General features: G+C 45.0%; 1 long non-coding RNA gene across 1 annotated transcript in view; it reads left to right on the forward strand.

The window, feature by feature from the left end:
* The first annotated feature begins 2,152 nt into the window (after positions 1–2,152).
* Positions 2,153–25,896, forward strand: part of LOC108500665 — a 69,562-nt gene continuing 45,818 nt past the window's right edge. Inside the window, exons 1-2 of the long non-coding RNA XR_001875939.1 lie at positions 2,153–2,302; positions 3,796–3,933. This is a non-coding gene — a long non-coding RNA (uncharacterized LOC108500665). The remainder of the gene's footprint in view (positions 2,303–3,795; positions 3,934–25,896) is intronic.

Here is a 25,896-nt window from a genome sequence, read left to right on the forward strand (position 1 = left end):
GCAGATAATAAATCATAGAACTCTGATATTTCTTTCTGAAAAGTCCAGCCTATAAAAAAAACAGTTCACTTGTGCAGCCATCACAAGAGCAACTTGTGGTTGCATCTTTTTTGCTTTTTAAATCCTTCCTGCGAGGGGCAAAGGTGTAATTTGCAGTTGGCAAATGCAGCATCAAAGCTGCTCCTGACGGTGCCTGTTGTGTGGTACAAGCCTGGTCTGGCAGTCAGGTCACTGGGGAAGCTGAGCTGAAATAGCAGAGGGGGAAAGTGGCTTAAATGGGCTCCTTGGTCATCCCCTTGAGCTCTGGTGTGGATCCACTTCTGGGCTTGGTGAACTGAGGCAGCAAGTCCTAAAGCCATGTGTGCAGTGGGCCTTTTAGAGACCTCTCTAAGTCAACTCTGGGGATCTCTGATTTGGGCCTCTTACTTCTTGTTAACAAAACCCTTTACTTTCTCATGACTCTCCCCAGAATATTTCCTTTTTTTTTTTTTTTTTTTTTTTTAACCAGAGTCATCTGGGCTGCAGTGAAGGTACTAAACAGATGAGATGATCAGAAAGGCTAACTTGATCAGCAGGTCTTCTTGTAGAACAGCTCTCTACTGCTAATAATCATTACAAAAATCAGTGGGTACAGAGGATAGGAGAGAAAATCTGATTTCCTGTTGGCTGCCTCCACTTTTTATCTTGTGAGCTTAAAAATACCTTAGACTGTAGGCTGCTGTGGCGAGATAAAAACTTATGTATTTCTTTGTACCAGCAGTATTTTCAACAGCAATTAGAGAACAGTCCACCACGCTGCAGTTTGGCTCTGCTTGTTTTTGAGAGGTAGCTGATGTTGGTCATGCTGATACTACATAGTAGCCCATGAGTTGACTGAGTGGACAACCTCCAGGTGGTTTTTCTGGTGCCATTCTTGTGGCTAATATTTTTAGTGGGGAAGTTTAGTTTGCCTTTTGCTTGCTTCCACCTTTCCTGGTGATGGATGAGTTTATGGCTGTTGCTTTGGCAAGGGCGTGGGTCCCAGGATGTGAGAATTTGTTCATTGTGGTGTGTGGCTGTGCCAGTCAAGTCACAGCTGTGTTAGTGCACTGTAAAACCTAAGCCTGCCAAAGCTGGGTGTAAAGTGCTGAAAATGTGATGATGAGCAGGGAAGGTATGATCCCAAACCCGCTGAAAACTGTAAAGAACCCACAGCACTTCCAACCAGATCCTCAACTCCAGTGTTACAAGGCTCAAGTTTCACAGCTCCTTCACGTGTAACGAGACCGAGGGAGGCTTTTTACAGAGTGGTGACTGCTTGACTTGTCCTGTAAGGCATGAGAACACGTTGGTGCTAATCTTGTTTCCAAAAAATTGGCTGTGGCACTTGTCTATGCATGAGCAGTAGCTGGTCATGGCGTGATGCTGCATTCCTTGCAAAGTTAAACCTCCTGTTGCTTGACAAAGATTCTCATCCTTAGTCAAATACACTGTGAAGCCAATGTAGAGTTGTAAACCTATTAAGACCTGCTCTCGTAAGCATTTCTGTAGCTGAGTAGTGTTAGTCACAGAATCGTCAGTTCCACGCTGATTTTGAGGAGGAAACATGCATTGTGTCAGGCTCAGCACGTCAGTACATTGCTGCAGAATCAGTTTTGTAATGTATCTTTAAGTCCTTAACCTTTAGCCTCGCTCTCTACATTGGAGACTTGAGAGTGCTGCACTAAAGACTTTGTTTAGGATTTAAGGTAAAAGAAACAGAACAAACTTTCACAGATGAGTAATAGAAAATTCTCTTAGAGATGAGTTGGGGTCCTGAATCCTTTTAGGTAGGGCTGATGATTGGTCAGCCCTTCTCAAAGGTTTGGGCTTTCTGACATCTTTTAAAAGTCTGGTAATGACTGCTAAATAATGCTAAATACTAATGGTATGCTGTCACCACAGCACTCCAGTACTTACTTCAGTTATTTAGTACTTACTAGTGTTATAGTAATCTACAAGGAGAAATGTGCTTTTTTTTTCCTCTTAAGAGGAGAAAAAGCAAAAGGTTTTGAAGGCAAAACTGCCTTTGTTACCTTATAGCCCCTAAACATTTTGCTTCTAGGCACTTATATAATCTAGGCAGAGATTGTGATAGATAATGTCACCCTTTGTGCATTTCAGATAAGCATCTCTCTAAACACAAATGTGATCAGCATCTCTCCTTGTCCTTTTGAGAGTCAGTAGCAGCTTTGTCGAGTGGCTTGATAATTTTTGCGCAGAATTCAGTTGGACTTCTGTGGTCAGCACCATAAAAAATGACGCGGGAGGATCGTCAGCTGAGGTAAGCTCTCCCGAGAGCATTGCCCATTCCCAGCGAGCAGGGGCTGCTCTGCTGCTCACCTGGGCTCACCACAACCAGGCACCAGGCCTTTCCTGCTCCTGTGGGGTTTGGGTGGCCACAGACCATCACCTGCTCCCCCCTGCCAGGCAGCTGAGATCTCACATCCATACCGTGAGGCTTGGAGAGGAACATGATTTATTGTACTCTCAGCTTTGGAGAAGGAGCTCATCTGGACTGCATTTATACTAGACTCACTTTGCTACACTATTAGAGGAGGATAATTATTGCACTATTTTATTGTATAGCTATTCCTAAACTGTAGATTTTTGGGGGGGTTTTTTGGTTGTTTTTTTATTGATTTCAGGAGGCAGCTAATTGCCATATGGCAGCTTGATGTTAATGTTTTATGAAGATCAGGAAACAAAAGTTTATGAAAAGCTTTTGTATAGTAACTGCAGAGTTTCAAGAACTGTTTTATACTTCCTGACAGTGCAGGTCTGGCTTAATGGTTTGTTTTTATTGCTTAAGAGTGTAAACCTTTCTTTAGCCGATGTGTGGAAATTATATCCTCATCCCGCATTACGCATTTCTCATTGCTCATTACTCATTCCTGCTTTCATTGCTGCCATCTGTAATCAGAGCTTTACTGTTTCAACTGCATGCAAAATGCTCCTCTCCTTTGCACAGTAAGATACTTTTCCTTAGCACTCACCCACCCTTTCAAAGAAAAAAAAAAAAAAGGAGGGGGAAGGGGGGGAAAAAGGGGGAGAAAAAGCCTACTCTGCCTATATTGTTTTTCTCTGTTTTGGGTGGAGTCTGTGTTAGATTTTGGTTGCTAGATGGTTTCTGTAGTAACAAGCAGAGAAAAATCCAAGACTGAAAAGGCACTTTTAAAGGTGCCATATCTTGCCTGAAGTATTATTTATCTAATTATGGATCTGGAATGTTTAGCTTCTCCTTTACATTAAGGCAACCCCTTTTGGTAGGGCAGACTGCTGCTGTGAGATCTTGATATGTAGTGATCTTACAACACGAGAACCACAAGTCTTGTTCCAGTTGACTTAAGCTGCTCAAAATAATGATGAAAAGCCAAAGGCATTAAAATGTATTTTTAAAGATTGTTACAGGCACAAACCACTTTGGTTTTTAGTTACATAGGAAAGAAACAAGAAGCTAAGTTCAGAAGGACACTTGGACTGTACGTGTTACTGCCTTAAGGAGTGTGTTGGATACAAGCAACAGTGTTTTATTTTGTTAGACTACTGTATACAAGGAAGAAGTCCCAGCTCCTTCAGAACATAACCTTACTCTGCTGTACTCCAAATTTTTTTGTTTATTTCTCCTAAGAGATTTTGCAGATGTGTGCCAAAGTAACTGTGTGTGTGTCTACTACTTTTGCCTTGCTTGGGCACAAAAAGAATTCAAAAGTATTTTAAGATTACTTCTTTCCTGTCTCTCCAGTACTAATCCTTCCTTACCTGTGTTCCTGACAGCCTTGCCTGCAACAAGCAGTAATGGTTTCCTAAGGTGGAGTTTCCTCTCTTTTTGGAATCTAGTCACGTGTCAGTGCCCTCCAGGATTTAGCAACGTTCCGTCCGCGAGCCTTGAGCAGTGGTCACTTAGAAAAGCAGGTACACTGGTTTTGTCCTGGTTCTGTGTCCTTTACAGAGGCAGTTTGTCCCAGCCTCCAGCAGGATCTTAGTTTGGGAAGGTCTGGAGGCTTGCACCCCTGGGTGCAGCAGGAGACACCCCGTAACACCAGGGACTGTGTCTGTAACTTGCCAGAAGTCTGAGGGCCAGAGCTCGTTTGCATCTGTATTTCCATAGTGCTGTGAAGGCACTCGGCTGCAATACCTGCCTGGGCTTGTGCTGCCCTCGATGGATGAACAGAGGCTGAGAGCTCTTGGACTTCTCCAGGGGTAGGGAATCTGCAGTGGGCCAGCCTGGCTCTCGTCTCCTCAGAGGTGGGTTTGCCCTTCACACCTGGGGCTTCTGCAACATGTGCTTGGCTGCCCACACAGAAATGAGAGCAGAGCCACTGGGTCAGGGCTGCGGTGGGAAGAAGCAGATCTGTGTGGTTTTAGTTCAAAAAAAGGCAGAGATTTTCATGGGAAAAAGTGGTAGGTGAGGGAAGTGGAGAAGGACTCCACAAGCTTTTGAAGCTCAAAGCGTTAAAAGCTTCTAAGGGGACTTCAGGTAGAAAGATCAGAGCAGTGAATTGATAACATTACGAAAGTTCAGGTTCCCACAACGGCTGGACTGTGGAAGATTTACAATTTAATGAGGCTGATAATCCCATTAGAGATTAAATTAAGAAGGTTTTCCTGGGAGATCACCAAGAAAATTATGAATATTGTGCTGTAGCTTGGCTTACAATGCCAAGGCAGTGGAGAGCTGACATGTACTTCTTGCACTGCAGGACACTGTTTCATTCAGTGCGTCTTATTAAAACAGAGCCTTCAACTCCAGCAGTTTCACTACAAAGAGAAGCAAATTATTATTATTATTTTTTATTATTACTACTACTACTATTATTATTACTGTCATCATCATCCTGGAAACAATATGCAGATTAAAAGATGGAAATATCCACCAGATCTGCAAATGAGCACAGCTCTCCTCACTTGGTTCTCAGACAATCCAGTCCTTTTTATTAAAGCAAATCCTCAGAGGGCAGGGTGACCACGGACAGAAAATAATGGATTCAAGGTAACCATTGACATAACTCCAGTAGCTTGGAACTTGCACAAACCACTTTTTATGGCATTCTGCACACCCCAGTGATGGGAAAGTGTTGTATGGAATAATGACTCTGTAACCACAGACTTCAAAAGTATAGAATGTCTGCGGCGTGATGGAAATAGCTGTTTCCACATCAATAATATACACACAAGCATATTGAAGCTTAATTGCAAGGCCAGTGGTGATGGGAGGAGGAAGGGGGGAGGGCTATCTGACTACAACTGCACCAAAAGCCTCTGCTTTACAGCCAGAAACAATGATTCATTTCATGATAAACTTGACTTTTGCATTTTTCTCATGACTTATTGATAATTTCATATGGGACTTCACAGACCAAAGAAGTTATTGACTCCTTAGGAATTAGGAAGATGGCCAGAGTTTGTATGATTTCTTATAAACATCACTCTGGCTTTGTGTTTAAATTATTCTACTTTTAGGACAATTCTAACACAACCTTTCTGCTTGCATTTTCTCTTACTTTGAATGAAAAAAACGTACTTACAAGCAGATTCTCATTTTAAGAGCTTTTTTGGTTCATTTTCATGAAGAATCCTGATCTTCTTGTTGACACCATAGTGTCAACAAGATGTCACAGGCTGTTGCTATTGGACCAATTCCTAATGCACATGGAAGATGTTTTCCCAGCGCTGGCACTGTAAATAAAAGGTGGGCCCAGTAGCTTTAAGTGAAAAAATGAGCACTTTCGTTCTGCAGAATACTGGCATTATTGTTACTCTTTTATTCCTGTTGTACAAATGACAAATCTAGTGTCATTATGGTGCTTTCAGTGTACAGACTTACAGCAGGGTTACTGTAAAGCTGGAATCTCGTGAGGACACCAGGGAGCCTGAGATTCTTAAACAGAAAATTTCTTCGAGTTCTCTGGGGAGAGGCCCCAGAATTCCACCCTGAGAACTGAAGTTCTCCTTTTCTTAACCACTAGTATTTTTAAAGTTCATCAACGTTTTTGGTTACTTAGGATTAGCAGTAACCCATGTTCTAGATGTTATTACTGAGGGGAGGATCAAAGACTAATTGATTCATATTTCCTGGTCTGGTGATTATTTTTTTTTGCCTTTTTTTTTTTTTTTTTTTTTTTTTGGAAATAGTTAATTGTTAACTACTTCTTGACGTGTTGGGTAAAGAAGTCTCCCAGGTTTGCAGATGAAAAGATTTTCATCTTTGAAAACATAACCTAAATGTACCCTAGAGGGCAGAGTCATTTAGAGAGAGCTCCTGCACACCTGCTGGCTTACTGGAGCGTGCCCACTGCCAGTTCCTTGGAGAGAGGGACCAAGCCCTGGGAAAATGGTGTTGGGAGCGTGGGTGGAGCCTTCTGGCTTTTGTCAGCAGCGAAAATTAAGAAAGTGGTCTGTGACTCCTGTGTGCATGTCCTGAGAGAAAAACCCAACCAACCAAAACCCATTAGAAAACCCCCGAAAATCCATATTTTGCAGAGAGCTCCCTACAACCCAGCAGGCCACGCTGCTGGCAGGGAGCCACTGCAGCTCTCGCCTGCTGGAGGGTCTTAGCCTTTTTTTAATGTTTATGTTTAATTTTCAAGTAGAAGCGGCTTAACTTTTGTTTTATATCAAAGGAAATAAACCAGGTGTCGCCCCTTGCAAGAGCTTTCTGCCCTTGAGCCCGCTGAGCTCAGTGGGTTACTGCCGCCTTTTCCATCGAAGTGGTGAGGAAAATTTGTTGCCAGGCCTTTCTCTGTGAGTGTCTGGGAAGAATCTGGAAAGGTCTTTCCAGTTCCTCCTGTATGGGAGTACTTCCTTCAGAGTTTCAGGCTCCGTTCCTCTCTTCTTTACCTCATTCATCTGAGGGGGGGAGGGAAAGAAGGTCAAGTACTGGGACACTTTGAAGAGTGTGCCTTTACCAAGCTTTGGTTTTTCTCTCTTCCTGGAACTCTCATTACATGATCCTGGTTTTCTGAGCCAATCGTTAGCCCAAGGCCAAATCCTTAACCTTGGGCTAGATAACAAAAGCACAGCTGAGGTGATCTTGACTCCTTTAAAAAGGCTGTCTGCTCTTTGATGCACTCAGAATGAGACGCATAATTCATTTTGGTTCCAAAGGTTGTTCTTAGCATGGGAAATTAGCAACCTCCGTGATAAAAAGTCAGCGTGTTAGGTGTGTGTGTGTTTTATGTTGATCTTTGTCTTCCATTGCATTCCACATCCTGGAGGGTGTTGGTGTGTCTGGGGAGAACCTGAGACTGAATCCTATCCGGGAAGTTTTGCTTCATGTAACTGCATCTGTTCATACCAAGGCCTGAAGACTTTGTGCCAATGATAGGAATCAGCATTTGGAAAATGCAGCTTTCTGACTTGCAGCTCCAAATGAGAGGAGTGTTTAATTGGAGTGTATGCTCAGGAGAAATTGGGACCAGGTTTTTTAATGCATATCAAAACTGGCTTGTGAAGTACAGCCCTTTTATGTGCAGCAATCCCAGAGGCGTGGGAGGCCAGTGGGTGTCATTCTGCTTTATGTGGGGAGGTCTCTCCAACAGGTCCTTTCTGAGTTTTTTTCATTGGGAGAGGACTGCTCCACCATATGCTCTGTTGCTGAAGTCTCTGTGCTGCTCTGAGTAACTTTGAGGGTTTGTTTTGTGCTGTAGTTTACCAAGCTTGATGGCAAAACCCAGCATCACTGGTGCTGTAGTGTCAAGTGGGTCAGGTCATGAAAGGTAGTGGAATTCAGAGCCAGGCTGAGAGCTTTGGTGGGTAAAACTGTTTAACAGGAAATGCTGCTGGTCAAACACTGCCATCAGGAAAAAGAGGAATGGGGCCACCAGACTGAGGACAGGAGAGACAGCAAACTGCTCAGCCATGTGCCATTGGAAAAGTCCCTCGCTGTCCTTGTGTGCTAATTCTCAAATAGCTCTTCCTGCCTCCCAAGTGTTTTGTAATGATATGTACCTTAAAGAACTTGGAGATGCCTAAATGCACTGCTGTTTATCCTGTAGGGTAGAGATAGATGGCTACATTATATGGCATAATGACAGGTTTCATCCATTGGGAACCACTTTGCATGTGGACCAGGTCTGGCCAGTATTAAATTGGAAAGCAAAGATGCCTTTGTGATTAAGGTGCTGGAGTGGGATGCTGGAAATCTGGGTTCAAGTTGTGGGTCAGCCATAAACTCCCTGTGTGACCTTGAGCAATATAATTATTCTGAGACTTCAAAGGTATCTAAACAATTTGGACACCCATTTTCCAGTCATTTTAATTAACTGGGATGCTTTGAAATGCTCAGCTTTAATCTCTCTGTGCCTAGAATTCTCATTTGTAAAACCAGGATAATAATATTTCCTTGCTCATGAAGAGGATGTGTGTGTTAAGGATTGGGATGTGTGTGTTGGGGATTGGGATGTGTGCATTAAGGATTGGGAAGTGTGCAGCTACTCAGAATGCAGCAGGTACACAGATTCCAAGCTTAATGAGGGGGAGCATGTTGAGTTTTGCAGGAGTGGGTTTTGAATTCAGATATGGGTGTTCTGTGCAGGACAAACAGCCTGTTACATGTGGGCAGAGACTTCCTCTGATATATTACCTTCATTTTAGTTCATGGGAGATAAATACCACTGCAACCAAAATATTTACGGAGAGGAACAGCTCATTTCTTCAATATTTAATTTACTTCCATAACAACACGCTGCTGTTTCTTTCGTGTCTTGCCATTCTTTAATCGTGAACCTTAAACTTTTACAAGATAAAGTGAGTAGTTATTAACATTTCCATTTCTGTGCTTCATAACAAGCCCTGCTCCCCCTTTAACATCATGTATGATTATGTCCCTTTGCCTGGTGTTATGTGACTGCAATGAAAAGCCTGGATTGCACACAGGCAGAGGGAAGGGTTAAAAGAGCCAAGGGAGTCTTTAATTCCTTCCTTTTCTGACTTTTGTGGGTTTAATACACAATCTTAACATTCCATTAGTAAGTGGTTGCATTTTTTTTTTCTTTTTAACTGAAGAGATTAAAGGTTCCTTCAGATTTTACATTTTTTCACTATTCTTTAGTCATGTCAGTTGTGTGTGCTGGGCAGGCAGGAGAGGGAAACGTGTGCTCAGCAACTGTTGGTGCTGCTCCCAGAGCCCAGTGATGGATCTCAGGGACATACCTGTCCAGAGGGAACTGCTTTTCCCAAAAGAATGTCTGCCAGGGTAGAGAAATGTTTCCAAGGCCCTGGGACTGGGTTCCTCACTGGCCTGGGATGGCCATCACCCAGTGAGTAAAGGGCTTTGTAAACTGCCTGCAAAACTCTCAAGTGTTGCTGTCACAACATCTCATCCTGCTTGTTACGAAACTTATTGATATGTCTGTGGTAAATATATGGTGAAATGAGGTTTCCTATTTAAATATGAAGGAAAGAGATGGCTGCTGCTCCAAAGAACTTCCACGGAATCAGTCGCATCCGTGACTTTGGTATGAATCAAACCAGAGTCATTTCCACTCCTCTGTCCATTGACTTCTTATAATGCCTGCTCTGTAAACAGGAAAATCTGACTTTCCCATTGGAGTAACTTGTTATTTATCATAACTAACTCTCCAATCTGCCCATCAAGGTGTGCTTTTCCCTTGAAATTTGGTATTCAAAGCAACCATGAGCCAAGGACTTCTTTACTGTGCTGTCTGTGTGCTTGCAGGACAGGTGACCAACTATTCCTCAGTTTTATTCTAAATTCTGTATTCTGAGCATTCTGAATGTTCACTGGCAAATTTTGCTCTAAAACTTCAGAGGAATGACACAGTGAAAACTGTGGTTGTGGTTTTCACTGAAAACTAACAATCAAGAACTGTAAAGAATTTGAGGTGGTAACTGCAGTTTCTAAAAATTTTCCTGTTACTTGGATTTAATTTTTTACTGAAAGTGAGCAGGTAAGAAATACTGTCAAATTATTACTTCGTATTATGTACAAGCAAATATCACCTGTAAAGATTTTGCAGAATATCAACTGCTTTATGACCTTAAAGAATAATGCCTCTGGATTTTCCAAGGGAAAATAATGCAGTGAATTAACTGAAAAAAGATAAAGAACAAAATACGGTAAAGCTGCCCTTTTTTTTTTTTCTTTTAATAAGAATGGCCTGATTCAGCAAAACCTTCATGTTCTTATTAGCTATTTTGTATTCTTGGCCCTTGAAAAAGTTTTACAGAGAACTTAATTTAGTACATTGTTACAAACTCTGATACCTGCCCGACTTTATCCAAGTTCATGAACCTTTTGAGCAGCGACCTCCCCTTCATGCCCCTGGGGCTCTGGACAGGGATTTATGGTTTCATGTGCAAAACAGTGTGAAACTTGGCACTTTTGCATGGCCTGAATTCTGGCAGCTCCAGGAGCACTAAGCAAAATCAAGGCTTGTGAGCTCGAAGTAAAGCTTTATTGAAACTCGCATGAACTGGAACCAAATTCCATTAAAAAAAATCTGGCCTTTACTGTCCCATCATTGCTTTATGATGAACATGGAGGAAATTCATCCCACGTGGCAGTTGTGAAGATAAGTTCAGGAACATTCATCAGGTGCTCAGATAAGGATGGTGGCAGTGGCGGTGTTGGAGGGGGTCGAGAGCGTCTGATGCGCAGGAAGGAGGTCGATGACCCAGAGATACGAGTGTCTTAATAGTCGGTGCACGGATGGCAGAAGTTCTGAGTTCCTTGTTGCTGAAGAGCCAGGGCAGGCCAGTCATTAGGGCTGTCTGACAGGGTGAGTGAGTCACAGTCAAAGCAGGCACTCATTTACATCACCAGGCAAACTGCAGGCTCCAGTTCATACTGAAAGCCAGGTTTGCCTTTTGCTTGTTCTGCTTTCAGGGGGTTGGAAGATCATCATCAGTGAGAATTTGGCTAAAGGTCAAAAAGCTACTTGCCTCCTGATTTGTAGACCAGCAAAGGTGCAGCCAGTATCCAGGTTCATTAAAAAGACAGTGTCAGGTTCCTAATGCTATTCATCTGCAGTTGTGCAGATCCTGTCATTTTTAGAAGGATTGAAGTCCCTGGCAGTCACTGGAATTGACTGATGCTGGGATTGGGCCCACAAGGTACAGAAATGTTTCTTGCTTTACTCATTTTCTGGCCTTGCCCTCTGGACTGTCTGGCTGTGGAGCTTTCATCATTCAGGTAGGTCATGTTATGCCTCTTCTTACCAGGTTCCAAAATGAGCCAGTGCTGCTCAGCTGCAGCCCCAAACTGGCTGTCAGTGAACACTTCTGGGTCGCACTGCCTGTATTTCTACACAGTGTAAAGTACTCCAGGCATCCTCCACAAGTGAGACCGTGGGATTTGTCAAAATGGACCTCTTTCAAAGGTGTTTGTGATTTACATGGTATGGATTCCATCTGTGATCCTCCAGTGTGCTTCCAATGGCGGACCTCGACTTACAAAGCCCCAGTAGGAATATTCTGCTGTTAACTCACACAACAGGCTGGTTATCAAGAAGTGGGTTCACTCAAAACTTCAAGCGTGTGGACTTTGGCTTGTTCAAGGAACTGGTAAGCAGCATCTCCTGGGAGTCTGCCCTGGAGGGCAGAGAGACCCATGAAAGTTGCTTGATCTTCAAGGGCAGCCTCCTCAAAGCACAGGAACAGTCCATCCTGATGTTCAGGATGCTGAGCAGGTATAGCAGGAGGCCAGCTTGACGGAACGGGGAACTCCTGACTGATTTCACATGCAAAAGGGAAGAGTATGGAGGTGGAAGCAGGGACAAGCAACCAAAGAGGAATACAGAAACGTTGCCTGGGCATGTAGGAACAGAGTTAGGAAAGTTGAAGCTCAACTGGAGTTGGAACTGATGAGGCTTTTGGAGTGTAAACAGGTTATTTCTGCATGTAACACAAGGGAGGCCAGGGAAGATGTGGGCCTTCTGCTGAATGTGGCAGGTGGTGAAAAGCATGGGAAAGGCTCAAGTGTTCAATGGTTTCCATGAGCAAGATCTGCTGCCAGCTCTCTGTGCGTGGTGGCAGAGCTTGAGGGAAGAGGTGGGATGTGCATTAAGGAATTAAAAGATCTCGTAGGTAAATGGGGCACCTACAAGCCCCTGGGGCTGGTCAGGGTGGATCAGGGGCTGCTGAGGGGCTGGTGCTGTTCAACATCTTCATCAGTCGACCCCTGAACCATTGGAGAAGTGAGATGGAAGGATGGGCCAACAAAAATCTCTGTAAGTTCAAGAGATGAATGCAAGGTCCAGAAACACCCTGTGCTCAGGTGCAGGGGTAACCTCTCCTCACCCGGGGAGCTGGGAATCCTGGTGGACCCACATCCAATGTGTCAGCAACTTGGCTCCTGCAGGAAAGACAGCCAGCTGTGTGCTGGATTCCCTGGAGTGATCTGACTATTCCCTTCTGCTTGTGCTTGTTAGGATACCGCTGGAATACTACATCCAGTTTGGGACTCTTGGGTGGAAATACTGGCAAAGTGGGGAGAGCTCAGAGCAGCTGTGGTGGGTTGGCAGCTGGGCTGGTGGCACGTGAGGAGGGGTGGGGAACCCTGACTGATTTAGCACCCTGCCATGACTCACAAGGAGGGTGCAGAGGGGATGGAGTCAGACTCTTCTCAGAGGTGCACAGCGGAAGGAGAGGAGGAGCTGCCCCACATTATAGTAAAGGGATATCTGACTGAATATAAGGAAAAAATTCTTCTCAGCATCAGTGGTTTAGCATTTGACATAGAGAAAAAACACTGAGGAAGAGCAGTGGATGCAGCAATGTTAATGTAGTGGGTTCTTGTTCCTGTGTATACCATGGTATTTCCAGTCTGTGCTCTGTTTGGCAAGCAAAGAAAAAGAGAAAACCTAGTTATTTTTTTTCTGCTTCCCCAAATCATCAAAAACGTGTAGGCAAGAGATGTGCTCAGTATGCAGATCAGTGTCATTTACTTGTAGAAACTTTGTCCAATATCAGCGAAATAATGTAAATAATAACTGATCATTTATTTCTGGCAGGCATTATTTTTTTTTCTCATAAATATCGGTTTTGAGTGAATCCTAACAATGGGTTAAAAAGTATCTGTGTGTACAGGAGAGACCTTAAAGGTAGCTTTAACCTGAACTTTTACAACAAAAATTGTTCAGTACAGGATAGGAGATTATTTCAGTAGAGAAATAAAGTATTTTTTATTTTTTTTCTCACCAAATGGACAAGAAGATGATACAAGGACATCTATGACCAATTGAAATCTTTTAAAAAGACAGCAAAGTATTTGGCAGCCACTGGCACCTGTTAAAATACAAGCCCATGCTGGAATATCAGGCTTGTGCTGGAATATGTACTGGGTGTATTTTTGTGTTTTAAATATGACTTCCCATCCTGGTATTTGCAGGTGCATTGTACTAAAGTGAACACAATCATTTTGTTAATTGCAGTTCAAGCTCATTAGGGAACTATAAAGGCAGAAGAATGAATGTAACCGTGCATTAAATGGTAAATGATTTTGGGGTGGGAAGCAGTCAGGTGTGTTGCCCTAGGCTATGATTTTCCCCAAATTAACATACATAGCAAAGAAAGAAAGAATGAGGCGGGTGGGAAGAAAGAAAGGCCACAGGTCACCAAAGCAAAGCTCCCAAACTCCAGTGACGCTGAAGGGGAACGTCGGCTGCAGGAGTGCTCAATCCAGCTGGGACCGGCTCACACCGGGACAGCCTTTGGATTGGTTTTGGTTCATTCCAGACAAATATGGGGAAACCCAAACCGCCTCGGGATTGTTCTCGTAGTTAACGTGTAACTGAGCTCTGGGAGGTCACACTCCAGCCTCGGATGTGCAACATTCATGGCTTTTGTCACAAACCCATCCTGCAGTGTGTGTACCAAAGCAAACAGCCAAAGGTTTCCCCCCAGACTTCTGGTGGAAGATCTGTAAACTCCAAAATGTGTTTGTCACAAAGCTTGGTTGTTCCCCTCTCCCCGCCGGACTCTCAAGCCAGCGGGGATCCATGGATTTCCAGGTGGTTGTACAAGCATGATTTGCTGCCTCAGAATAATAATCATCGAGTGAAATGAAAACCTTGGCTGGCACTTCAGATCTGAATAGCAACACTGAGTGTCTCAAGGTTTGGGTTTCTAGGTGGACATGGCTCCAGGAGGAATTTCTTTCACTGATCATGATTTGGATCTTCTGGAAAATCAGGCTCATTTATGTTGCCTCTTGTTTTCTGTTTTACCTTTGCTTGAAGTGGAAATACTTGTTTTGAGAAAGGAGGAAGGCCCTGGAAGAGCTGAATGCAGAACTGAATGAGAATTTTCCCCTGGGATTATTTCAACTGATACTGTATTTTATGTAGAACCCCTTATTTTTTTTCTTTGCTGTTTGTTAGTTTCTTACCCATTTCCTGAAAGCATTTCCATTTTATGCTGCTCTAGTGATCTGTTCAAGTAGTCACCAAAGGTAAAAGTTTCATGACTTTCAGGGTATATCTGTAATATTTGAATGGCAATTGAGGTGCAAATGTCCTGAGGTTTTTTCTTAAAGCTTTCCGAAAAAGAGCTGGTTTCTGTCTAGCCCTAAAAAATTCCTTTGATAGAAAAGAGGGAGAGAAATACCATTATCTATTAATGTTTCTGTCTGGTAAAACTGTACACTCCTTTGCCATTGTTTAATCATATTTGGTTCAATTTCTTTGTTCTTTAGTCGTATCCCAGGGAGAAAAGAGACATCTGTGGACAGTCTTTGCTGAGAGCTTAAACACAACTGTGAAAAAGCAATTAGTCCGAATTAACAAAAGTGTGTATATTAGTCACTAATTTTATAATTATTCAGGAAAATAATTGTACTCTCAAGCCCAAAAAGTGTACGTAATAGACAGGAAGAATAATATTTTTTCTCGTCCCTCTTGTGTAGCTGGTGCTGTGTAGGGTCAGGGAAGAGCTTCTGGAATGGACTTGGCTGAATCTTTTCCAGCAAATCCTCTGTTCTTTGAAGTCCCAGCTTTGGCAGCTGCTGCCAACTTTGCTGTCCAACATGAGACCAGTAAAACCAGATTTTGCTGGTAGACCCAGTCTCCGAGGTGGCTTCCTTTTGTAGAACCAAATATGGACAGTTAATTTGCTTTTGGACGTACATCATATTTAACAAGATGGATATTTGTTCCTAACAGCTTAAACACAAAGGCCTGTACTCTTGTCTACTGTGTCTATTCCAAATTAATCCACTTGCAGCTTTTTTTAGCACATTCGTTATTTGCCTATTATTTAACAGTGGGGCTGCAAAGAAAATGTAGGCAACTGTGTGAGTCTAAAATGAAAGCAGGCAGGTGATGAGCTGTTCAATCCAGTGAGGGAAAAGTAAAAAAAAAAAAAAATAGACAAAACCCAAACCTTCTTGCTTGAGAGCTGATCAGAAGTAATAATATTAAAAAACCCAAGCACACACCCATGGCTAGACTGGTACAAAAGTAATCCTTATTGGTGGCATGTGGACAAATATAGTGGAAATACTTTTTGAAACATTACAGGAAGGAATTTCAGCCATTGTGGGGTTTTCTGTTATTATGCTGGGTGGATCTGAAATCTAAAACCTCCCAGACATTTTCTGTAAATCAGGGCTAACCCATCTCTTCGCCTGACGGTGCAGCAGTTGCAGTGGCAGTGCTGCTCTGTGTGGGTGTTTATGCATGTGTGTGTGGCGTGTGGCTGATGTGGGACTGGCACCGCCGGTTTTTGGAAAAAAGGAAAAAAAGAAGCTTCTCTTGCCTCGAAACAGTGAGATACCCACCAATTTGAGCAGCTCTAGCACCACCGTGCTGTTGAGATTTGGCAGGAGAGTGACTTTCACTTTGTTTTCCTGCCAAACTTGGCCACTTAATGAACATTTCGAACCTCTCCACTTGCACGTGCTCGGCTGGTGTTTGAGGGGAAAATCTGGGCTTTGCAGAGCCGGCGGGGGCTCCTCCTGCTGCTCTCCCACAGCCCCCACCCAGGAGGGGTCTGTCCCTCGGGACAGGCGAGAGAGGGATTGTGTTGTAATTCCAGCTGTGTTTCCAGGGTGGGAGGAACCTCAGGAACGCCTGTGTGTCTGGTTGAGGATCTCCCTCGGTGCTTGCAGGAGGGGAGAGATGTTTGCAAATAGCTCCTCATCCCCTCCATGCATAGGTACATATGGAATAGAGTAGAAAAGAGAGCAAGAGACTCCTGTGTTTTGGGGAGGGGGTAGAGGAGTGTATGTTCAGCACGTTTCCTTCCAGATTCCTGAAGTGGATTTGGCGACTCCTGCATTTTGCCCTTCTGCAAAGTCCCCAAAGTGTGTGCTTAGCCCCCTCTTGTCTGCACAGTGAAGGCCAGGTGCTCTCCTTCACAAAGGTACTTGGTGAGCTTGAACTACTGGGAGTCTCTTCAGCAACTCCAAGGGTCCCAGCCCTGCTGGAAGTTGCAGTGGATTTTTGTAGCTTCGTTTTGATTTTTTTTTTTTTGAAGCCAAGGGCATCACACACACACACACACACACACACACACACACACACACACACACGTGTGTGTGTGCAAACTGTATTTAAAAACATTGAGGATGTACCAAAATTATCTTGTGACTTTAATTCTCTTCCCAGCCCTGCTCCCATCTTCTGTGTTATGATACAGTCTTTAATTAGACCACTACAATTACAGACCTGCTTGGGGAATGAATCAGGGTTGCGTGGTAAAAGACACCATTGTCCAAGGATCTCTGCCCCGTTTCTGGCAGGAGTGGGAAGATGGATGGTGAGTGAGGTGGGGGGTTGTGGAAAGAGGAAAAAGTATTAAAGGCTGTTCAGATGTTCACTAGGGAATTAGCACTTTCAGTGCTTCTGCCAGAGTGATTCCAGGCAAGTTACTTAAACCAAACTCTTCATGGGTGATCACTCATTTAAATGTTCCTCATATTCTGGGTGTCTGACTTGAGACCCAGGGTACTGACCTGAAAACCTGAGCAGTCCCACGTGCAACAGAAGCTCAGGAGAGCTGAGGTGTAGAAAATACCACTGTAGAACTCTGAAAAATGAAAAGTCTTTGGCCTGCCTGGTTGCACTGTCCCCATGGCCGAGGCCAGGGTGAGCACCCTGCCGGGAAAACGGGAGTGTGGTCACATCCCTACAGGCTGTGTCATCATGCAAATGCATGAGGGGAGGTAAAATTGCTCCATTTCCCATAATTCTGCCTTTTTCTCACCTTTTCAAGAACATCAAGTCACCTTTATCTGTTTTGTGAGCAGCAAATGTCCCTATACACCCCCCAGCAAAAAAATACTTTCCTAATGGCCCTTTGAGGCAGAACCGTGTTAGTGGCTTGTTATTAGGAAGAAAACTTGGATGTTGATCTTTTGCTGCACAGCAAAAGATCCAGTTTATGGCTGGATAAAAGGTTGCTGAAAATAGGTTTGATTTAAATAAAACAACTCTCTCCACTTTAATTTTTCATGTGTGAAGGCTTCAGGGAGAGCTGCTGTGAACGTCATCACAGCCATGCCATTGCGTGCCAAATTAGAAGTTTCAGGATCTTTGAAATTAGGCATCTGTTATCTCTTGCCTGGGGTTTACTTAAGGAAAACAAGAATTCCAAACATGAATGTGCACAATCTTTACAAAAATACTGATGTTTACAGTTTGACCTTTACTTTCTAGTGTTTAACTAAGGGCTAAGTATTTGGAATTATGCTTTGGCTTATAAATGTTTATCATCAAACAGGAATGATATCAGAGTTCTTGCAAAAATAAGAGTTCCTTGGAACGATTTGACTGAAAAGAGATCCACAGCAAGGGGAAGGGAGGGAAAATAAAAGCTGAAAGAAGGGTTTGGGACTTTCTGGCATCACTGTAGCTCTGACTGAGAACAGCATCCCCTGGGGCAGGTGTCCCTGCTGTGCCAGCAGCCCTCTCCCTCCAGGGGTGGCAACACACTGTTCCTGTCTCCAGGTAAAACCCAGGGCCCCTGGGGAGGCCCTGAAGGGCAGCCCTCAGAGCTGGGGGCAGGATTTGAGCCGCAGTGGAGTGAGCAAAGGGACAAGTTCATCCCACGTTATGAGCCTTGTGAAAGCTGACTCGCAGTAGTGGGGTTGTTCTGCAGCAGCGCAGGAAAACCTGCTGGGTTTTGTCCTTGTGTTTTTCTACAAAATTATGTAGAAAACTAGCAGCTGGGATTTCTGATCCATGTTTTTGAGAAGCTGAAAGAGGGATGAGATGATGGTGTGTTGGGGAAAGGGAATAGGGTGTAGGAAGGGCCACAGAGAGCTATTGTGTAGCTCTGAGCTTACACTTCGTCTCCTTCACCATCCAATATCCTGCTTTTCCAGTTTCCGGAGCACCTCAAGTTGTTGTCATTCTCTGTAGGAGATACTGGGGTCTTCCCTATTCACCATGCCTTTTCCACCCAGGTGCAGGAAGTCAGTAGGAATTCAGTTAAGGAAAGGGGGCTCACAGAGCCATTACTGTGCTCCTTTTTCTCTGCTGATGTTAACATGCTGGGGTGATGTTTGGATTCCTCTGCTGTCAGGGAGGACAACTCTGGGTTTCTTTTATCAGTTCTGTTTCTTGATGAGCTTATTGCTTGTCTGCCTCCTTGATTCTTTCCCTTCTTGTACCATTTTTTCATTTGGCTTAAGAACAAACTCCTCTTCCCTCTCTCTCCCCATGAGGAACACCCAGGTATTTCCAAATAGGACACAGCTACAAAGCCCCACACGGTTGTTGACTCTGACGATAGCCTGGTGAATGTGGGCTTATTTCAAACCACAAACTCCATGTGGTTTGATTTGCCCAGCTGGAATAAACAGGGAGATGGCAGACTCCCTGGCATGAATTCCCGGAGATCATGGCTCTTGGCATGCCCGGAGGAGTAGCATTGGCCATGGCAGTGCTGATCCCACTGTGATGCCAGGACAGCTCCCAGTCACCGTCCTGGGGGGAGCTTGACCAAGTGAACTTTGCTGCTGAGGGGTCACAGAGGATTTCTTTAATGTAATTACTGTGAAGTTCCTGCAGGCCTGGCTGGGTGAGGAGTGTGTATGAATTTCCAAAACCTCGGAGAGACCTTTGCATGCACTATTCCACTTTTTTTCCCCCCAAATTTATGGCAAGAGAACAGAATGTGAGGTGGGTTGACAAGTTTTCTGCCGATGCCTCTGGCAATAGCTGTGCTTCATTAGCCAACCTTGAAGAGATGTTCAGAGGTCCAATAAAACCTATTCCAGATCTTGTTTTGAAAGGCACGCAGGAATAGGGAGCAAGAGGTTCTTCATGATGTCCTGCCTTCCCTTCCTCTTCAGGAACAGGGTTGATAAGTTCTGCTTCCTGCCTGCCTTTGGAGCTGGTTTTTTAATGTGTATTAAATAGTGCTCAGGCTCACATTCTGACGTGGGTGGGTTTGCAGGACAGATGGTAAGGAGGACAGTCCACCTCTGCCCTGTCCTGCTCCCTGTGTAACCTTACACTACAGAGTAAGAGCAACATGTGAGTAAAGTACAACCTTTTGAATCCAGATGGCACTTTTTGCCTTTGTTCCCACAGCACATGGGGCTGATAAACACCCACTGCAATTCAGAGGAAAAAAAATCCTGGAAGTAGCATTTTTAAGCAAGTCTTAGTGTAATTCTCTCACCCTCTTTTGGGTGTATGTATAGTCAGGAAGTCAAACTTGCCATTTTTGACCCAATAGATGAACAATAGGTAGAGATGCAAACACAGTTGTTAGGTTACACATTTGTCCAGGTTTATGACAGAGGCTCCTTATTAGCTCATATAAAGCGGAGAGCGACAAAAAAGTCTTCAGATGTGCCACATTAGATTCTAGTCTCAGTTACAAGAGATGTGACTCCAGTGGTTTTGGGAAAGCTATTCCTAATGGCTACGGGTCACCTAGGGCAGGGTGAAGGCCATCCTGTTTTATAAGTATTTAATCCTGGTCCATATATTAATAGAAAATGGCAGTGCTCATTCAGTCTGAGTGCTTGAGGTCCCTATGGATGTACCAGCTGGACTCATCTGGCCACAGGGAAAACAGAGATTCTCAGATTTAGGCTTGTAGACTTTGAGACTGGACTTATGTATTTATTCTAGAAATTTGTTTCTCCCAGACAACTTTTTGTTTCATCTTGGTTTGGAACAATCCCTCTCCCATATTGGTGGCCGGAATTTGGACTCAGGTTTTGGTAAGAGAAACGGGATCCAGGGTTTGCTAAGAGAAATGCTTGACGTGATCCACCTTGCTCTGTCTCTGGTCTTTTGGGGCACTTCAGCTATTTTCCCTCTGCTTTCAACATTGTGGTTTCTAAATGACACTTCCTTTCAATGGCCAGTGGCAGACGAATTCCTTTTTCTCTCTTTTGAACTAACTAATGGATGGAGCAAAGGGAAAGTGGAGCCACTGCTGGAATACCAGTCTTTCCATCAAACTCACTGTATCCTCTGTAAGGAAAACTTTCCAAGTCAAATGAGTATTTATGTGGAGCAGTTGAATTTAGTAGCTTAGCCTCTGAATAGTGCCATTATTTTTTTCATGCAGACTTTCCAGTACTTCTTTCCACTTTACCCACCTTTCCAAACAGCCCATTGTTATCTCTGAAACCACTGTCAGATAACACTGGACAGAAAAAACACCTCAACCCACCAAAACACCCCAAAACGCACACACAACCCCCCAATTCCTTTAAAACATTTGGTTTAAATGCTGTTGGAGGGTTCAATTCAGAGCGAACATTTCCCCTCAGGTTTGTAAGCTGTGTGCTGGGCAAAGCAAACATCTGAAGGGCAGAGAGTTCAAGCCCTGCCCTCCAAGGCCAAGGCTGTGTGGCCAGTGCTGAGCTGTGTGGTGAAGATACCAAGGGCCAAGCCACCAGTGGCATTGACAGCACACTTGCTGAAATGTGGATTTTCTGTGCTTTTGTCAGACCTGCATTCTATTGGCATCTCTGCACTGAAAGATGTCCCTCCTAAAAGAGGGGCCAGCCCTATAAGGATGCTCCTTGTGCTTTCTGTCCTTCTGTGAGCTTTCCTTAGGTTTTGGGTGAAAGACAACATGTGTTGTACCTACTTCCATTACTGACTAGGGAAGAAGCTTCACCAAACCCACTTTTACCCCAAAGCTTTCACTTTTCAAACTGAGCTCTGTTCAAAAGAATTATAAGCAATTTCAGTTGTCATTGCTAACACAGACAAAATCCCATTTAAAACCAAGGCTCTGCTCTTGAGAGTTTTACCCTCAAGACATTTTTTTTTTGAAGTTGATGCCTAATTCCAAGCAGAAATTACATCCCTTTGGTCATCTGGCCCCTACATCCACCACACCCCCCCTTTCACATTTCTGCTTTGCTGTTGAACCCCCTAGTTTTGTACTAGTCCTGTGACAGTGTGAACCCCACAGCTCCACTGGCAGGGGAGTGCTGCTCTCTCTCTGTGCTGAACTGGGCACTACCGTGGTGCCAGACTGCTCCTCTGAGCACAGGGATGCTGTTTTACCTGGTGGAGAGGCTGCACTGTCTATCAGAACATTTCCTGTTGCTGAGGATTAAAAAAAAGCTGCTTGCTCTGGGAGCAGATGGCCACCTCTCCACCCATCCTCTCAGGTATGGGGAAGCAGCCAAAAACCAGCTTAAAAGAGCAAAGCATAACCTGTTCAAAGGAGAACAGAAAGGAGCATTTTTTCAAACAGCTTAATGAAGCACTTGTTAAGGACTGCCAGGGACAGATTTCCATTCTACACAGGATATTCATTAGAAAAGTAAACACCCTCCAGCACCATTTGCAGGAACAAAGCAGCTTGCATTTTATAATGAGGTGTTAATTTAATGAAGGAGGGGACTGGCAGAGGAGCAGGAGGCAGGAAACCAAAGGACAGACACCTTTTCCTGGGAGAATGGGACAGCTGTGCCATCCTGCCTTGCTGTGTGGTGCAGGCAGATGGGTGCTGTGCACTCCACAGGCAGGGATGATCCTGGATGAGGAGCCAGGAGCATGTGGAGGTCGTTGGCCAACATTTGGTGCTTGGATTGAGGCTCTCCAGAGCCAAGTGCCTCAGCTGAACAACCAGAGCCCCTCAAGGCAATAGTTTCAGGGTAACCTCTTGGGCACTTTTTTTTCCAGGCACAAAGATTGATGGGATGTAGCTCCAGGGGAAGCTTCCACCTCTGCTGCCCCTGGGCAGGAAACCATTGGAGTGGGGGCATCCCATGCTCTGTGCCCTGCTCCAAAGCCTGACATCCTGGGATTTCCCCAGTCTGCTCTCAGGGTCCCTGATGTTTATTGTGACCCCAGGGCAGGGTAAAGTGGCAAGTACTCAGGTGTCAAAGGAGCCAGATATTTATTTGTTTCACAAGGAAACAAACCTTGTGGAAGGGTTTCACATTTTTTTCTCCCCTTAAAATGAAACAAAACGTTCTGAGTAATTTCCTTTCTGTGGCAAATTGTCTTTCTGAAGCTGATCCCACGCACAGACACTCACAAAATGTTACAGCTTCTTGCAAAATAAAGCGTGGCAGTTCAGCCATCTCTGGTTGGGATGTCTGTGGATTTGTGACTCACTGGCCAGGAAGAGCTGGCGTAGGGCTAAGGTGTGTTCACCTATGGATCATCCCGAGTGATGCACAGCTCTGGGGTCACTCAAAGGAAGGGGGGATGGAGTGTCCCAACCTGCTTTTCTGGAGGGGTGAGAAACACCAGGAACACTTTGCCGTGCTGCAGCTGCGGGATGGAGGTAATCCCTGTGCTCCCAGGATTAGCCAGGTGTCACTGAGGGAGAGCTGGGAGCTGAGGGCGAGTTTTTCTGCATCTCATGCCAGGACTTTAGCCTCAAGCTTATCCCTCATTTTCATACATGTGTGTAATTCCCACCAGGGAATTTCTACCAGAGCATCCAACGTGCACAGTTGCTCCCCGTGGGGACAGGGGCCAAAGTTGACCTGCACTCCCAGCTCCAGGAGAATGGGAGTGACTGTGGAGCTTGGCCAGGGAGGAGGTTTAGGAGTTAGCTGGAGGGAAAGCACATGACACGAGGCCAAGTCTCATTTAGTGGCACTGTCCTGTTTTTTGATCAGAGCACACAGCACACTGGGGGCACGGCAGAAATAGGGCCAACGGGAGAAATTCTGGCCAAAAACATATACAATCATTCAGAACATTGGCACAGATGAGGTCATTTCTCGTGTTTATATCTTTCCATGCATTGTACACTGCCCATTCCTCCTCCTCGTGTCGCTGGGACGTGAAGGGAATTTCCTGCGCACGCACGGCATTGTTGTTGCAGGGCTTTTGTGAACATAAACCACTTCAAGCGGCAAGGAGGAATAATGCTCTGTTCTGGCAGTAAAAACACAAAGTTAGGAAAACTCCCACTCCCTCAAATCATTTTCCTTCTGGTTGCTTGCTGAATATTTTATTGGAAGATTAGAGGCAGAAGTGGCCACATTTAGCAGCTGCTGACACGTTCCAGCGCTCTCGGTGTGCCGGGGTCAGCTCCGAAGGGCTGTAAATCAGCCCAGCCTTGCTGCAGCCAGGCCGGGCTTTGGCACTGGGGAGGGGGCTTGTGGAGAAGAGCACGTGGAGCCCTCCTCTCCTGCTGTGCTGGAGGTTATCTCTCAGCTCTACGAGCAAAAAGCATGTTGGGTGGTGAGGTTTGCAGTCCTTCACCTTAAGCGTGTCACTCGTGATAGTGGGACAAGTTGGAAATGTGTGTCCCCTTTTTGGCTTCTGGATCCCCTAAATAGAAATATCCACATTTCTTGGGCTAGGGAATGAAAAATGCTGGTTTGTGCTGGGAATGAAGTGTGATGGGACATGGGTTCCTTGTCACTGGGCCAGATTTGGACTGATGCAAAATGGCTGCAATATTCCAGCAGTTTTCCAGCAGAGTCCAATTAAAATCAGATGTGCAAAGGAAGATCATGTCCTGTCCACCCCCTCACTCCTGCCCCCAGCATCAGCCTCTGAGGCTGTGGCCCAGGGTAGCAGAGCTTTCCTGCTGAGGGCAGGCAATAAAGCCATTCCAGAGGTCTCCCAAGCCCCAGGCCAGAGGCCATGGCACTGTGGAACTGTGGAAATGCCGGAGTGAGGCTTGGGGAGAGAGGGCCATCCCTGGAGCAGCCCCGAGGCTGCTGCGATGGGCACAGCTTCCCTCACCCACCACTCCCTGGCACATCCCCTTCCCCAGATGGCATCACTTCGGGAACACAGAGACAGCCCCAGGCTCTGGCCTGCATGGAACTGTGCCGATGTCCCACCTGGGCAGGGAAGGTGTCACCAGTGAGGTGATGGCTGTGGGACAGGGCTGTGGTCCAGCAGCCAGACCTGAGAGAAAATGCTGGTGCCCCAGACAATGATAACACACCTCTTCCAAAATTACACTTGGAAGAGGCTTCAGAGTGCAAAAAAACAACAACAGGGAAAGAAAAAACCTGAACAAAAAGCCAACCCTCATGTAAACCCCAGGGCTGGAGGAATAAAAGTGCCAGAAAACATTTATATTGGGCTCCCTTGATATCAACACAGATGAAATGGATCCCCATGCTTCCCTCCAAACCGCAGGCTCTAAAGTGGATTCCAAATCCCATCCCCACTTTAATTTAAGGGCCTCCCAATTAGACCGTTGGATGCCTTTCAAAGCTGTGTATAAATTGGAGATTATGCATCCAGCAGCAGAGGCTTGTCTCCTCTCCAGAGCAGCCACTGGCCGGAGCTCCCTGCCCAAGCTGTCCGGGTCCAGCAGGGGAATTCCGGGGCCAAACGTGGTGTCCAGGTGGCCCACGGAGGGAAACTCCAGCCCTGCTACTCCAGGGCTGATATCTGCTCCAGCCATTCCTTGTTGGAAAACCCTCAGTTTTCCAGCCAGGGGGCTGGAAGTGGCAGGGCTGTAGGAGTGAGCCATTTCTCCAGTGCACTGACTGAAGTGGAAAAACCTCGGGACAGGGAAAATAAAAAAAATCCTTTCAGGTTGATTTGAAATGTTTTTGCTGTTCTTCCTCTTCCCTCCTCCCCCAAACCAGCAATCAAAAAAAAAAAAAACAACCCAAACCCAAAAAACTCATCACAGAACATGGCACAAATTCAAATAGTTTTAGTCATGATATGTTTTTCACAGTTGATTTTAAAGGTTTTTGTTGTTGTTGTTGTTGTTGCCCAGACCAAGGATTCTCCTGTATATTCCTAAGAAATAATACAGTCCTAGGGGGTGGAATCTCTTAGTAGGAGAAGGAAGAACCAGAGATCTTTCATTCCTGGGTGAACCTCAGACATTTCTTCCCATCCCACTTGCATCCCCTGTCCTATCCCTGGATCTTTATCCAACAGTCTCACGGGATGGCTGGAAAAGGGCTCCCTAAGGTGGCAGGTGGTGCTGGGTGGCTACTGTGGTCCTGCATTTCTCCTGTTGCTCACCAGCTCCGTCGTTTCCCATCTGCCTTCCCCATCCTTTGCACCTGCTGGACTGTCACATCCTGAGCAGAGTCTGGGTTCTGTCCTGTTCTGCTTGGAGATGAGGAGCTGCCACTCACAGGACTTTGGATTTCCAGCAAAATGAACCAAACCAGCTGGAGATAGAGGATTTTAAGAAGCTTCGTATTGATGGAAATGCTATCATTGTTCTTACTTTTAATATTTTCCATCAGGCTTCTGAGCCCAAACTCAGTCAGAGTGGACGAGCTCATTGCACTGGCATTGGCTGCCTTCAGTGAGTAGATCAATTTAATAATTAATGATTAACTGACCAAGGGGTTGGGAAGTCATTTACTCAAGTTTTTCTGCATGGGTCTGGACTTCCTGAGGAGCTGGAGCTGCAGGGAGTCCCGAGTTCTGTCACCCAGGGCAGATTCCTCACTTTTTGGATGAGCTGATGGGTGCCAAATACAGGATTTTATTACAGGAATTATTTTTTTTTTCCCAGCTCTTTAAAGTCATTTTT

Source organism: Lepidothrix coronata, unplaced genomic scaffold (assembly GCF_001604755.1).
Source record: "Lepidothrix coronata isolate B3197 unplaced genomic scaffold, Lepidothrix_coronata-1.0 Scaffold92, whole genome shotgun sequence".
NCBI classification, from domain to species: domain Eukaryota; kingdom Metazoa; phylum Chordata; class Aves; order Passeriformes; family Pipridae; genus Lepidothrix; species Lepidothrix coronata.